This window comes from Brassica napus, chromosome A8, assembly GCF_020379485.1.
Source record: "Brassica napus cultivar Da-Ae chromosome A8, Da-Ae, whole genome shotgun sequence".
Lineage (NCBI taxonomy): Eukaryota > Viridiplantae > Streptophyta > Magnoliopsida > Brassicales > Brassicaceae > Brassica > Brassica napus.
This window is the reverse complement of record NC_063441.1, coordinates 9,230,437-9,243,010: the sequence shown is the minus strand read 5'-3', so window position 1 is coordinate 9,243,010 and position 12,574 is coordinate 9,230,437. Positions and strand designations below refer to the sequence as shown.

Here is a 12,574-nt window from a genome sequence, read left to right as displayed (position 1 = left end):
ACTGTTTTATAGTATAATGTTTAATCTAACCTTAGATGATGTGTTTAACTCAAACTAATATATTCAGCATTGTTTGGCTAGGATAATGTTCTGATACATTCTTAGATATTAAGGTTTCATGGTGGGTTTATAAGATATAAAGCACTAAGTTTGATTGTTTATTATGCAGATTATGTTGGTCATATCAAGCTTGTGAATGGGCAAGTTCTCAATGACAATCTCGTGCTAGATGATGCCGAGATAGCTTCATCCCGCCGAGTTTTGCTTCATGTTCAAACACATGAGTAAGCTAATCTATATCTTTTTCATAATCATATATTGACACTCTTAACAAACATTTTTTGATGTTAAAGTGGTCCGGTGATGAAGTTGTACCTCTGGGACAAGGCTGCCTCTGATTTTAGTGGAAAATTTAAAGCATCTGGAAGAGCTGCAAGTGTTATTTTGGTCACCACCTTAAACCCGAAACGTTTTAGAGGTTCGTATCATCAGCTTTTTCCTATGTTTTAAGAAGTTACATAGGATGGTCAATGGATTTTATCTGATTAGTTAGCTTTGAGTAATAGAACTGCACTTGAATGAATTTGGGCTTATTAGCTATAAGACATTTGAAAAAGTTTGTGAGGACTTAAGAGATATACGTAATTCTACATCTCATTTTACATTATAATTTAGCATTTTTATTATAACATTGGATCTGTTATAGATGTCCTAACTCTCTCCTCTATGACATCATCACGGGTATTTCTGGACAGTGATGTTCAAGCAACCCGAGATTATCTCATTTGGTAAGCATTCGTGTGTTTAGATATTGTTCGTAGTTATCCTATTGTTGTCTGATGTTTGGACGTTGTCTTCAGGTTGAACTCAAACATGGATGTTGCTGACAGAGTTGCTGCGGAAATTGTCACTAAGACTGAGACAGTGACCATAGGCGAGCTCTTCTCCTATATGAAGCAGGAAGCTGCCAAGGTAGTACATACCAATGAGTAACGCACCCATTATGATAGACTCAGATTCTAATATAATTATTAAAACGTTTTGCAGGTTGCTTGGTTTGAGTGCATAGCAACAGTTGGTGATGTTGTGCACGGATCATGATGGTATTACATAGGTTGTGGTGTGTGCCACACTAAAGCAACCAAAGGACCTACCACCCTAATGTGTAAAAAATGTGGGAAGAGTGATATTGTTGGTGTTGCACAGTAAGTGGTTCAGATTTACTTATACTCATACTTCAATGCATTAATTATAAAACTGCTCATGACACAGGTACCTAGCCAAGATATCTGTGTATGACAATGATGATCAGGCGTGTTTTGTGCTCCTTGGTGATGCTGGTCAGGAGTTGACTGGCAAGAAAGCTTCTGAGTTGGTTGATAGTTATTTCGAGGTAATTACAAACCTGTATATCTTTGTTATTTGAAACTGTATTTTCACAAAATAGTTTGATATATATAGTGACAATCGTTTAAATGTATGTTAGGCCAATGAGAATATGGGAGATGATCACTTGGTTCCGGTGCCTCAAGCTCTGATCAATACCATAGGACAGACTCGCAAGTTCATTGTGAAGGTATCAACTCACAATTTGACTTGCAAGACCCAAAGTTTGACTGTGACAAAGGTGCTCATTCCAGAAGATCCAGAAATTGAAGGCAATGTAAAAAATGTGACTGTACCAGATGCCCAGAAAACTTTGCAGAATGGAGTTGCTGAGGATGGTCCTTCCACACGCTTTGAAGAATCTGGTGGTGAGAGGGTGAAAAGGACTGCTGATAATGTTGAGGCAGAAGATTCAAAGCGAGCCAAATGTGGCTAGGATGTGTGTAAGTGATGGATTTATGGTGACTAAGAGTCTATGCTTTCTTTCTTTCCAATTTAAGACTATATCTTTGCAATATTGAACTATCTCTCTTATAAACTTTGTTGGTTAAATTTATGTTTAATAATTTCTTTCTTTGAGTTTGATGATTTAGTTTGTTGGTTGTGATGCTTTCCGAATTTAATTGAAGCTTTTGGCTTTTTAGTGTGCTGTATATTGTATATAGGCTTTGCCGTATGTTATGAAATAAATCTGATTTTGTATCATTTTTAACTGTTTTACGTGTATATGATATGGGCCGAGTATCGACTAAATGCAATGCATTGCGATCCACACATTACATTTGCTTAAAATTCTGATCTGGGCAAGTGATAAGACTAATAATGGATACAACTAACATATCATTAGTTACACTTACAAGATTAATGATTTTTCTTCTTATTTAAATTATAGTAGATACTTCTTTTTAAAGGATGTAAGTTCATTTCTCTTTTGCAGCTTAAAATTTAGAGTGAAACTATAAACATCTATATGTGGTACATTAGTATTTCTCCACTTTGCAGAAAATTGGACTTTAAAATAGAAAGTTGGGTTTCTTGCAATCTAAGGGATTCATAGTGAGAACTTGATTATTTTAACATATAGGTTAAAACTAATTGTTTAAAATGGACTCTATACTCCGGCTGTTCCAAGATTCATTAGCATCATTAACATGATAACCTTTTTTCTATTCTATAACACAAAAATAAAATTAATTAATTTTTTTTTAATTATATTTAACTTTAAAATCCTTAAATTTATAGGCACCCGTTCATGCGTTCTTATGATTTTTTTGCTTCTCTAAATAAAACCACAAACCCTTCAGATGAATATGTATGATTTCTTTTTCACCCTCTTTTCATATATTCAAAATTCTTTCCTCTAAAATTTTGTCAAGATATTGAACTTACATGAAAAATGCGTTGTAAATATAGCTTTTGGCCAAAGGAAATCATCAAAAAAACATTAATAAAAGGATAACAAGATCACTACTTACTTCCCAAGTTCAAACTTTTTAAGTTCTTTAGGATAAATTTATCAAATGATATTGCATATCTATATGAACTAAAAAGAAAAATACATCACCACATTATCCGCCCGTAGGGCGGACACGGACCTAGTTATTATACAGAGAGAATGATTTAGTTTGTAACTTATTTGACAGCTTTCTGGTTCTGTAAAATATACTATTATACATGATCTTTGCTCAGCACAATTTTTAATGACTGTACATGAATTTCCATAGTGCAAATTGAATAAATGTTATCTTAAAGCGTTGGATATCTATCTCATGCATTTATGTGTCTGTTGGGTTTTTTAGGCTGGTGATTTTTTTTTTCCTTAAGCCCATAGAAGTCCTACCGCTCAACAGAGTGAGATAGAATCACAAAAAGTGGGTGAAAGACACCTTCGAGACTCATTTGCTGCAGGAGGTGTCCTTTTTAAACTTCTGTTGATCCAACAATCCAAGTCTGTTGAAGTCATGCCGTGATAAAGTTAGCTGTTAGCTACTCTTTTCTGATTCAAGGATTGGAAGGAACCCTTCCTTTAAGATGATGATATGAATGCTACAGTGTGTATGTAGTATGTACGTTGTGTAGTTAGTAATCTGTAATGTATATAATACTAGGGTCGGCCCGCCCTACGGGCGGAAAGTTATAATAAAAACAATTTTATATAATTTTATATTAATTTATAAAGCATTTAAAATCATTATAGAAATGATATTATAGAAAAACAAACAATAAAATAATTTTGAGATCATATTATTGTTTTTAATAAATATTTTTGGTTTGAATTAAGATGAGAGTAACTTTCATTGTTCTCTATTTTTAGAGGATACAAAATTAGAAAAAAAATAATTCAGAAAATGTAATAATATATATACAAATTATACTAATAAACTATTTTTATTTAAAATTATCCTAATAATTGTTTTTGATTTTTTTTTTGAATTTCTTTTTTGAAAATTATGTTTGAAACTATTTTTAAAATATTTAAATATATTTTAAGTATTTATTTATATATTTTTTAGAATCTTAAATTTCACATTTCAAAAAACCTATCTCACTCTTCAACTCAAAACCCTAAGTTTAGATTAGTTAACCTTAGGGTATAAATGTTTTTTATTCTTCATTAAAAGTGAGGGTAAAATTAGTTAGTGTAAACATAATAAATAGTACTGTGAATATGGTATTTGTGGTAATTTCCAAAATTGAATAGAGATAAGTTCTATTTTATTATGGTTGTGTGGATATTTTAATCTATTTGTTTTAATCATCTAATTTTTCTTTTGTTTTATGTGTTTTTTTGCCGGGTTCTTTTATATTGGTCTATCGTTCGTACTATGAAACTATATATATTTTCTATTTTCATATCATTGCTGAAACTATAGTTGACCTTTTTAAACCAGTACATAATTTCTATAAAAAAATTATATTTTCTAGATACAATAACATTTGATATTTCGATATATCACGGTATTTTCGGTTTGAAGTAATAAGTGGCACATTTTATCAACAAATTAAGGGCCGTTAGAGATATTGGACTATTACGTTTGTTAATGTAGCCTTGTTTGGGCTTGACAAACGTGTATAACGTTTTTAAGTAGCCGGATATTGTGGGATCAAATTTTTTTGGTTTTGTTATATTCATCTTGGTTTAGTAATAACTTATTGATCAAGCAATCGGTATATAATTTTAGTGCAGTGCACTCTCGCCTAATAGTGTATTTATACAGATGTTCTTAAACAATTTGCATATATTTCTATTTGCTGTATTTTTTTAGCCATACTATTTAAGAGTATAAAGTTAAAGAGATTCGTAGTAAAACATTACACAAATTTTGATCATGAAAGAAACTTAACGAAATGCAAGAGCTATGCATAAAAAATTACAATGATCAGTTTTTTTATCAAAGCTATACACAAATATTTTTAGTTTCTTTTTTTCATATATTAAAAAAAAACTCATTATAGTTCAATCTATCTTACTTGGTCCCAAACATGTTTATAGTTTATAGACATCTTTCATGTCCTCAGTTCATGCAAGTTTGATAAAAAGAAAAGAGCGATAGAGGAACAATAGAAGAAGTAGAGTGAGGTTCTCCCCTTTGAGCTTTGTATCTTTAACTTCTAAGTCTTAAACTCAATGCTAACTGGGTATTCTTTTTGGTCTTAGCAGGATCAGAATGGCTCTGGCTGGTTGTCAAAGAAGAAGACGGAGAGACTTCAGCAGCAACGGTTCAGAGCCACCACTTGTGTTGTGGTTTTGAGTTTTCTTGGAGCTCGAAGAGTGAAGCTCTGTGCGTTTTCATCTGAGGATGATGATGATGGAGCTAATGTGCTGAGCAATGAGGACTCAAGAGGGTGCTAATGTGCTGAGCAATGAGGACTCAAGAGGGTAAGGTGTGAGGGGCATGTCAATGACTGAAGAAACCATCGGGCTGTAGCTTAAGGAAGAAGAATGAGAGCTCATGGAGTGAACAAATTTGCAGGTATGCCCAAACTTGCCAATCACACATTGCGGATACTGGCTGCATTGTTACCACATAGCTGTTTCTGTAGACCAAAAAATGAAATGGAGGATAGAAAAACAGAGCTTCATAACCAAATAAAGAAATTTTAACTTTTTTGTCAGCACAAATTATAACTTACCTTCAATTATTAACCAAAATATTATAGGTGAATCATGAGAGTTTCAAGACAGTAAGGTTTAAGCTAATATATCAGATGCTTGGGTAATGAGACTTACATGACACAGTGGGAGGCTAATGTCAGTTGAGCATGAGACCATACCGAGAGGAAGAACCATTTTTGACTGTAACCATAGGTGCTTTGAACATGTAAGCCTGGTAAAAGCTTAGGTCTTGGTAACTACTCTGAATTCCTGCTATGAATGAACGGATTGAGACTGAAACCAAATAAAAATAGTTAGACCAGTTGATGAAGTCAACAGGTGAAACCAAATTTACACTAACATGTTCTCAACTAATAACAGCATTCTTTTCCATATGTGAAGTCCATTACTACAGAAATATTTGAGAGATCATACAATACATTACAGCTACGACACATATATGCTAGATCACACATAGAGAGAGAGAGAGCGATTGAAACCAGACGTAACGGAAATCCCATGTACTACACAGATAAATAAAATATGCTGTTTGGAGTGATACTCTTCACAAGTTTAGAGTGAAGATAGATTTTAGGAAATCAAGTTTTGTAATCCCAGAATAAAGTATGTTCGCTTAGGACCATCATTAGAATAAACACTGTAGAAGTATATAAGGACACATGTGTTCAGAAGATTCTTCAAAGATGCACCAGGAAAATTAGTGAATGAATAGCATTGTCTATCTTACCTAAAAATTTTGGGACAATTAAAAATATAGAGAAAGAGAAAGTCAGAGAAAGACCTGAGAAATATTATGATAGCTGAGAGCCTGAGTTGATGGTTTATGCTTTTCATCATTATCTTCCTCAGCTTTTGCAACTGAAAACTGAGATTCAGACATTCATCTCTGCATTATCTTAATGTGCACATTAACTATAATAGCAACTCAAACGTATGTAGCTGCAAAAAGAAGATAGTAACACTTCATTACTTGAGAAAGTCTTATTGTGGAGGCTGGAATAATAGAGAAGACTATGAATGCTTCACAATTCGTATGTATGTATGTTCACAAACGTATGTATGTTCACACTGTGAATTACGATTTGTTGAAGGGCAATGTAATACCGATCCAATTATGACCAATAACATTTAAATCAATTCACAAAAACTCAAGAGGAATACATTCCAATTTTAGAAGCACAAATACACATGAGATTCATCAGTAGCTTAAAGTCCAGAAAAGCCTCAGTAAGAAGCTCATAAATTAGACACAATAAGGTCTTACTAAGAACGTGAATGGAAATAAAGAGATCTGAGTGTCCACAAAGGATATAAGTTGACACTGAAGCACAGTAACGACACTTAAGGGAAGATAACTTAAAGGCAGAAACTATCAAAGCCACTATGCGCATTCGAACACACCCGCTTATTCTATCTGCAACAGTCTTTAGTATGAGATATCATGAAACAATTTAGTTCAAGAAAGTAAGGGAATGATGATGATGAGTCACCCGATCCTTGGGATGCAGAAAATGGCCTTCTTATTAATCATACATTTAACTATAAGCAAAGGGTGACTCAGATAGTCGATACCAAACAGAGCAGAGATTTTTTTTTGTGTGTACATAAGATGGTAGATATGTATACCTTTGTAAGCTATCAGAAGCAGATAATCTGCAAGTAGGGTCTTTAGACTAAAGGCTTAATATAGACTCAGTTTCTGATTCTCTCCTTGATCATGGTCTCTCTCCTGTTCTGTAAGAAAAAAAAAGAAGAACATGTTGAACACTAAACCTGAGCAGAACACAACAAAAAACACAACAAAAACAAACAATTAAAGGTTTTTACTAAGAAACATGATCCATACATCTGCAGAGAACTCTCGAACTGTTTCTTAAATCTCTCAAAGACTTTTAATCTCAAGGTACGACACCTATGGAGTCAATGAAAATGGGTACATAAACTACATAAAAGGATACAAAGATTCAACCTTTCTGGATTTCTAGGAGCGATCTTCACCATGTCTGAATCCTTCGACGATCTTCCTGAATATTGATTCTTTATGCTTCGCAAAAAAAAGTGATTCAAAGATGTAGATGATTTGGAGAGAATGAAAGCATACCTTTTTAATGCGATGAATCTGGAAGAATTTGTTCAGATTGATGGAAGAAGGTGTAAGGACGTGATCGAAACCCTTTACAAACCGAAGCGTCATGCCGATTTAAGCAGTTTTGTCTCCTTTAGATCGAAGAATCAGAAAACCCTAGAAATGGATCACATCTCTTGCATCAAATCATTACATATGAGAAAAGAAACATGTTGATATCAGATGAGGACATAGCAGATTTGTCCTAATAAACAACAATTTTTTTTTGAAGTTTATTCTATAATCTAAAGAAAAGAGATATTCACCTACGCGATAGATGGCCGGAGAAAATAGATATTATCAAGCCGGTCAGAGCCGCCGCTGCCGAAAATGGAGATTCCGCAGGCCAAGCAAAGATGTCTGTTTCTAGATTAACTTGTTTTCTTTCTTGACAGGGAGACGAAAGTTGGATCTCTCGGGAGGTATCCATAGTTTGTCACCAGTTTCTTCGTCTCAGGCGCTTCAAAAGAAATCGGAGGATTGAAGAATTCTTATAAAATCGAAAATCCAAAAGCAAAAAGAAACGAATTGGAGAAGCTGTAAAGGAAACTTGAAGAATCTAATGAATACATTAATAATAAGGGAAGTCTAAGAGTGCTCTGTGATTTTGTCAGTTCTATGCTTTTAAGAAAGAAATAATGGTTGAAGTTAATGGCGAAATCACCCGAAGTGTAGGAAGACACGTGTTGACACCAGAAGACCTGAATTTCTTAGGTGGAATCTGACGTGGAGGGCCCTGGAGAGAGGGAACTCTACTTTATATATAGGGAAATTGCACCCTATATACATGAAAAAAAATTAAATACACTAACTAACCAAAATCCTCTCCTCTCTTCTACTTTCTCTTCCTATCTCTCTCTACTCTCTCTCCCAAAATCTAATTTTTCATTTTTTTTTGGTTATTTGGCAAATAAGCCCTTATATATATAGATGTAAACAACTTTCGTGTATTTTATCTTAAAAGAAACACAAAAAGGTCCTGAAGCATGCCATGGACTTTATGATTGACACATCCTAGATATCTTTTTTTTTTTATAAATCTCAAAAAAAAAAAAAATTTTTAGTAAAATGTTAAATTTATTATACCAAATTTTTAATTTTATACGGAAGAACGAAGAAGACAAGTAGCGGAAGAACAATAATTAAACTAAACAGAGCACTTATAAGAAATTCTGATTCTAAATGGAAGAAGAAAGATCAAAGAGAAGGACCGGAAGTAGCGTAGTGTCGATGGTCCAAAGCAGAGGTATGAGCGGACTAAGCTCCCGGTTGCCGCGAGCTCCCGGAGAGAAAGGCACCCCTAAACCTTGAAGCACCGGGCAAAGGCCTACAGCTTCCAAGAGACTCAATCATCAACACTAACACAAAGAAACCCATCACGGAACCGCAAGTCCGTTCAAAATCGCCTCACCAGCAACACGAGGAGGAGTCCACAGACCGGCAGTGCCGTCGTCCGGGATGGTGAAGTGGAGATTGCTGCCTCCAATCCTCCAACCCCAGGACCGTATACACCCATTTAACCCACCGCACATATAGAGCAATGGGACACATCGGGCACACCTCCTCCGGAGAAAACGACCTTTAAACTAGCAAGAGGACCGATTGCCAAACTAACTCCTATCCATACTCAACAGACCAACACTTCCAAAGAAGCATTACCTCCTACAGATGATACTTTATTGTGGAGAGAGAGAGACGGACGAGTTGCCACAGTCAAGAACCTTCCTCCGTAAGACAGAGACCAACAAAGAGACGTGGATGCTGTCTCGTGACTCTTCACGTGCTGCCACAGAAACCAACTAAACTCGGGCGACAACACCGAGAACAGAGGCTCCTCACACGCACCCACATCTGAGAACCAGTAGTAGGATCTTCCGAGAGCAAAGTGGATATGGCCGAAGCCAAGAAACCGAGACCTAAACCCAGCCATAAGGCACAAACCTAACAGGAGCCACTCGAAGGAGACCCAGCAATGAAGATTCGCCGGGAAGAAGTCGCACCTTGACTCCACGCGCCCTAACTCTCGAGGTCGAAACCCTAGATCTGGGAAAAAGTAACTGAGAGGGATCTCCAGCGATTTGAACAAGCGTGAGAGAAGATCGACGCCGGTCCAGACGCTCTCCTCTACCTCGCCATGGTACCAAGTCAAATCAACTGAGAGAGCTCCAGCGAAGATACAAACGGCGCCGACCACCCTCGTATCCGACCCCAACCGACAGTCCCTCACACAAATTGTCGCCGTCACACCAGATCTGCCTACGCTAACGCCCTAGCCGCTGGATCTATCGCGAGTAGATGAAGGACCTGAGGCAGCGTGACAAAACCAGGGCTAAGGCAGGACTGAACGAGGAAAGAGAGGAGTCGATGGAGCAAACAAAAAGAGGAAGAAGCTAACGGGAGCCTCCGACGCTGGTCTAAGGGACCACCAGTACCGGAGCAGAGAGATGCGGCGTTAATGGAAAGTTAGACTAGAGAGAAGGGGGAGAAAACTTTTTAGGAGAGTGAAAGTCTCTTTTTCAAATCTCAAAAATTTTATTATGTCTTTCTTTCTGTTTCCAAAAAATGTTGAGGGTTCTCTAAATCTGTCAAGAACACTTACCAGTTGTAAAGGAGAGTTTTCTTATTCACATTTGATATCATGACATCACTTATATATAACTACGTAGTATGTAACCTACAGCTATATACACTATAAGTTACCGACCTATGTATTGCCAAGTACTTAAAGTTAAGGTTACAAACATCCAACTTGAATAGAAAAACACTTAAGATTTTTATTTTTCAAAATCTGTAAACCAGCTTCAATTTATAAAAAAGTACTGCTAACAAATTCATGCTAAAGCACAGGATGCACCATGTATAGTTATTCGATTGCATATTAAATATGATAAAAATAAACATTATATACTTAAAATGTGTGAAAATAAAAAGGAACATATATAATTGTGGGCTTATATTAACATTATGTTAATGTGTCATTATTAGTTCTAAAATGAATAGTAAAATATCATCTTAGAAAGATTCTAAAAGTCTTTAATAACTAAAAACAATGAATTAATATCCCTATGTAGTGCAAGTTCTAGACAGACCCACCACCAAGACTTTTAATCACTTGTCGAGAGGCATAACATTTTTCAAACTTCCATAGCATGTAACAAAGATTGTTTAATCAAACAAAAATAGTGTTTTGATTTTAATTAATGCTTATATCTTCCCTTGAAATTTGAAAGAGGATATGGATTCTTCTTCCTTGTGGAGTTATTTATGTAACCACATTTTACTTCAATTTGAATTTTCTTTTATGAATTATTTAGTCTTAGTGACCATGTGAAACCAATTAACTACCTACTCTCGGCAGTTTCTGAATAAATATAATCAATGATCTTTAAACAAATGAGAAAACTTAAAGGACCCTCACTACTACTTAACCCCCACTTCCAAAGAAAGTAGGACACTGAATCCCACAAAATGTTCTTGAATCAAATTGAATGTATGCACTGATGTATCGTGGAAAGCTACATAATTCACGTCCGATTTAAGAGTCTGACATTGGTCCCATACCAATCCTAAACCGGCCACAAGACACAAATGGAGTGGCCACTCACTTGTATTTGAAAACTATACCCAACTGTTATAGTCTTAAACATTCCATATCAGTAGACACCTACAATTGAAACACCTAAAAGCTAAAATAAAGGTAAGGTTTTAGTTTTTCTTCTAGTTTGTAATTCATATCAACTAAGATTCAGACTTCAAGGAATAATGGTTAGTGTAAGAATGATATAATAAGGGTGGAGAGGGTAGTACTTACTATCTTGTTCATCAAAATCAATGCGCATCTCCATCTCCCTGCTGCGGCAACCCAACCTTCTTCTCATTAGCATCATCCTTTCTTCTTCTCTATTGAAATTTCTATTGCTTCTTTTTCTGAAGAGAGAACAAACCCAAGTTTTTTTTCCTTCTTTGTTGCTATGAAAACAAGTTTCTTCTTCTCATTCAGGTGATATTAATAAATATACCAACCATCTGGTCCCTGCCTCAACTATGCATTAACTTTTTTACAGCCTCATAAGGATAGGTAAGAAGACTGGCATTATCTTTTAAATAGAAAGAGAGACAAATATTTTAAAGAACAATGACTTAATGTAATTTTTGTTTCTTCATCACCAACTACCAAGAACCTGCAAGAACAACCAATGCAATCATGGAAGCCATTCTCTATATTTTGAAATATTAATTAAGAAAATTATACAGAAAGGGACAAGAAGAAATAATTTTTCACTGTACAATGAAGATTAGGAACACCCACAAAAACAAAGATGCTATTTTTTTCTTAACTAATCAGCTTCTTTTAGAGTACTATTACTAATGATACTTTTTAAGGAAATGATTAAAATGAGTAATGATTTACTAAAAGCAGGTGCCATTAGCTACTTAAAATGGTAAATCACCTCATTTTAGTAAGAAACAAAGTGAAGTCCAAGTTGAAGATGAACCTCCACTTCTGAAGCGAGGTCCAGGACAAAAGATATCAAACAGAAGAAGACAACTCTATATAGAGAGAGAGAGAGAAAGAATCTGAGCTTCAGAAGCAAGAATGTTCGTCCGTACAGCTGAGATTACGCACAAATACACAGTAGCTATGGTATAATAACTGTGGTAAATCAAAGAAGAAGAATAATGGACTTTAAGTGATGTGTCAGAGCAAAGATCATTTATTGAACCGGGACGTCTAGCTCTCTGGTGGTAAAGAGCTCACAGCTGTGAGTACCGCCACTTGGATTCGATTCTCGACCACTATAGATTTCACATTCGGGCCGCAACGACACAGATTAGTCCTTTGGACCTAGGAAGTTTTTGGGAAAACTGTGTATAAACAAAAAAAAAAGATCATTTATTGTGGAAGAATATTTTGTTGACGATAGCAATAACACCAGCCGTACAAT

The 12,574-nt window shown here is 35.3% G+C and overlaps 1 long non-coding RNA gene across 5 annotated transcripts; it reads right to left on the bottom strand.

The window, feature by feature from the left end:
- Nucleotides 1-4,726: 4,726 nt before the first annotated feature.
- On the bottom strand, nucleotides 4,727-12,302 carry LOC111213539. Of its 5 annotated transcripts, none has more exons than XR_002663358.2 (7): nucleotides 7,895-8,645; nucleotides 7,605-7,764; nucleotides 7,473-7,527; nucleotides 7,130-7,237; nucleotides 6,285-6,442; nucleotides 5,618-5,776; nucleotides 4,727-5,424 (listed from the first exon to the last, which is right to left on the bottom strand). It is a non-coding gene; the product is annotated as an uncharacterized LOC111213539 (long non-coding RNA). The 5 variants fall into 5 exon arrangements; XR_007315668.1 differs by having other exon boundaries at nucleotides 7,473-7,523; nucleotides 7,605-7,745; nucleotides 7,899-8,642; XR_002663357.2 differs by having other exon boundaries at nucleotides 7,605-7,745; nucleotides 7,899-8,641.
- Nucleotides 12,303-12,574: the final 272 nt, after the last annotated feature.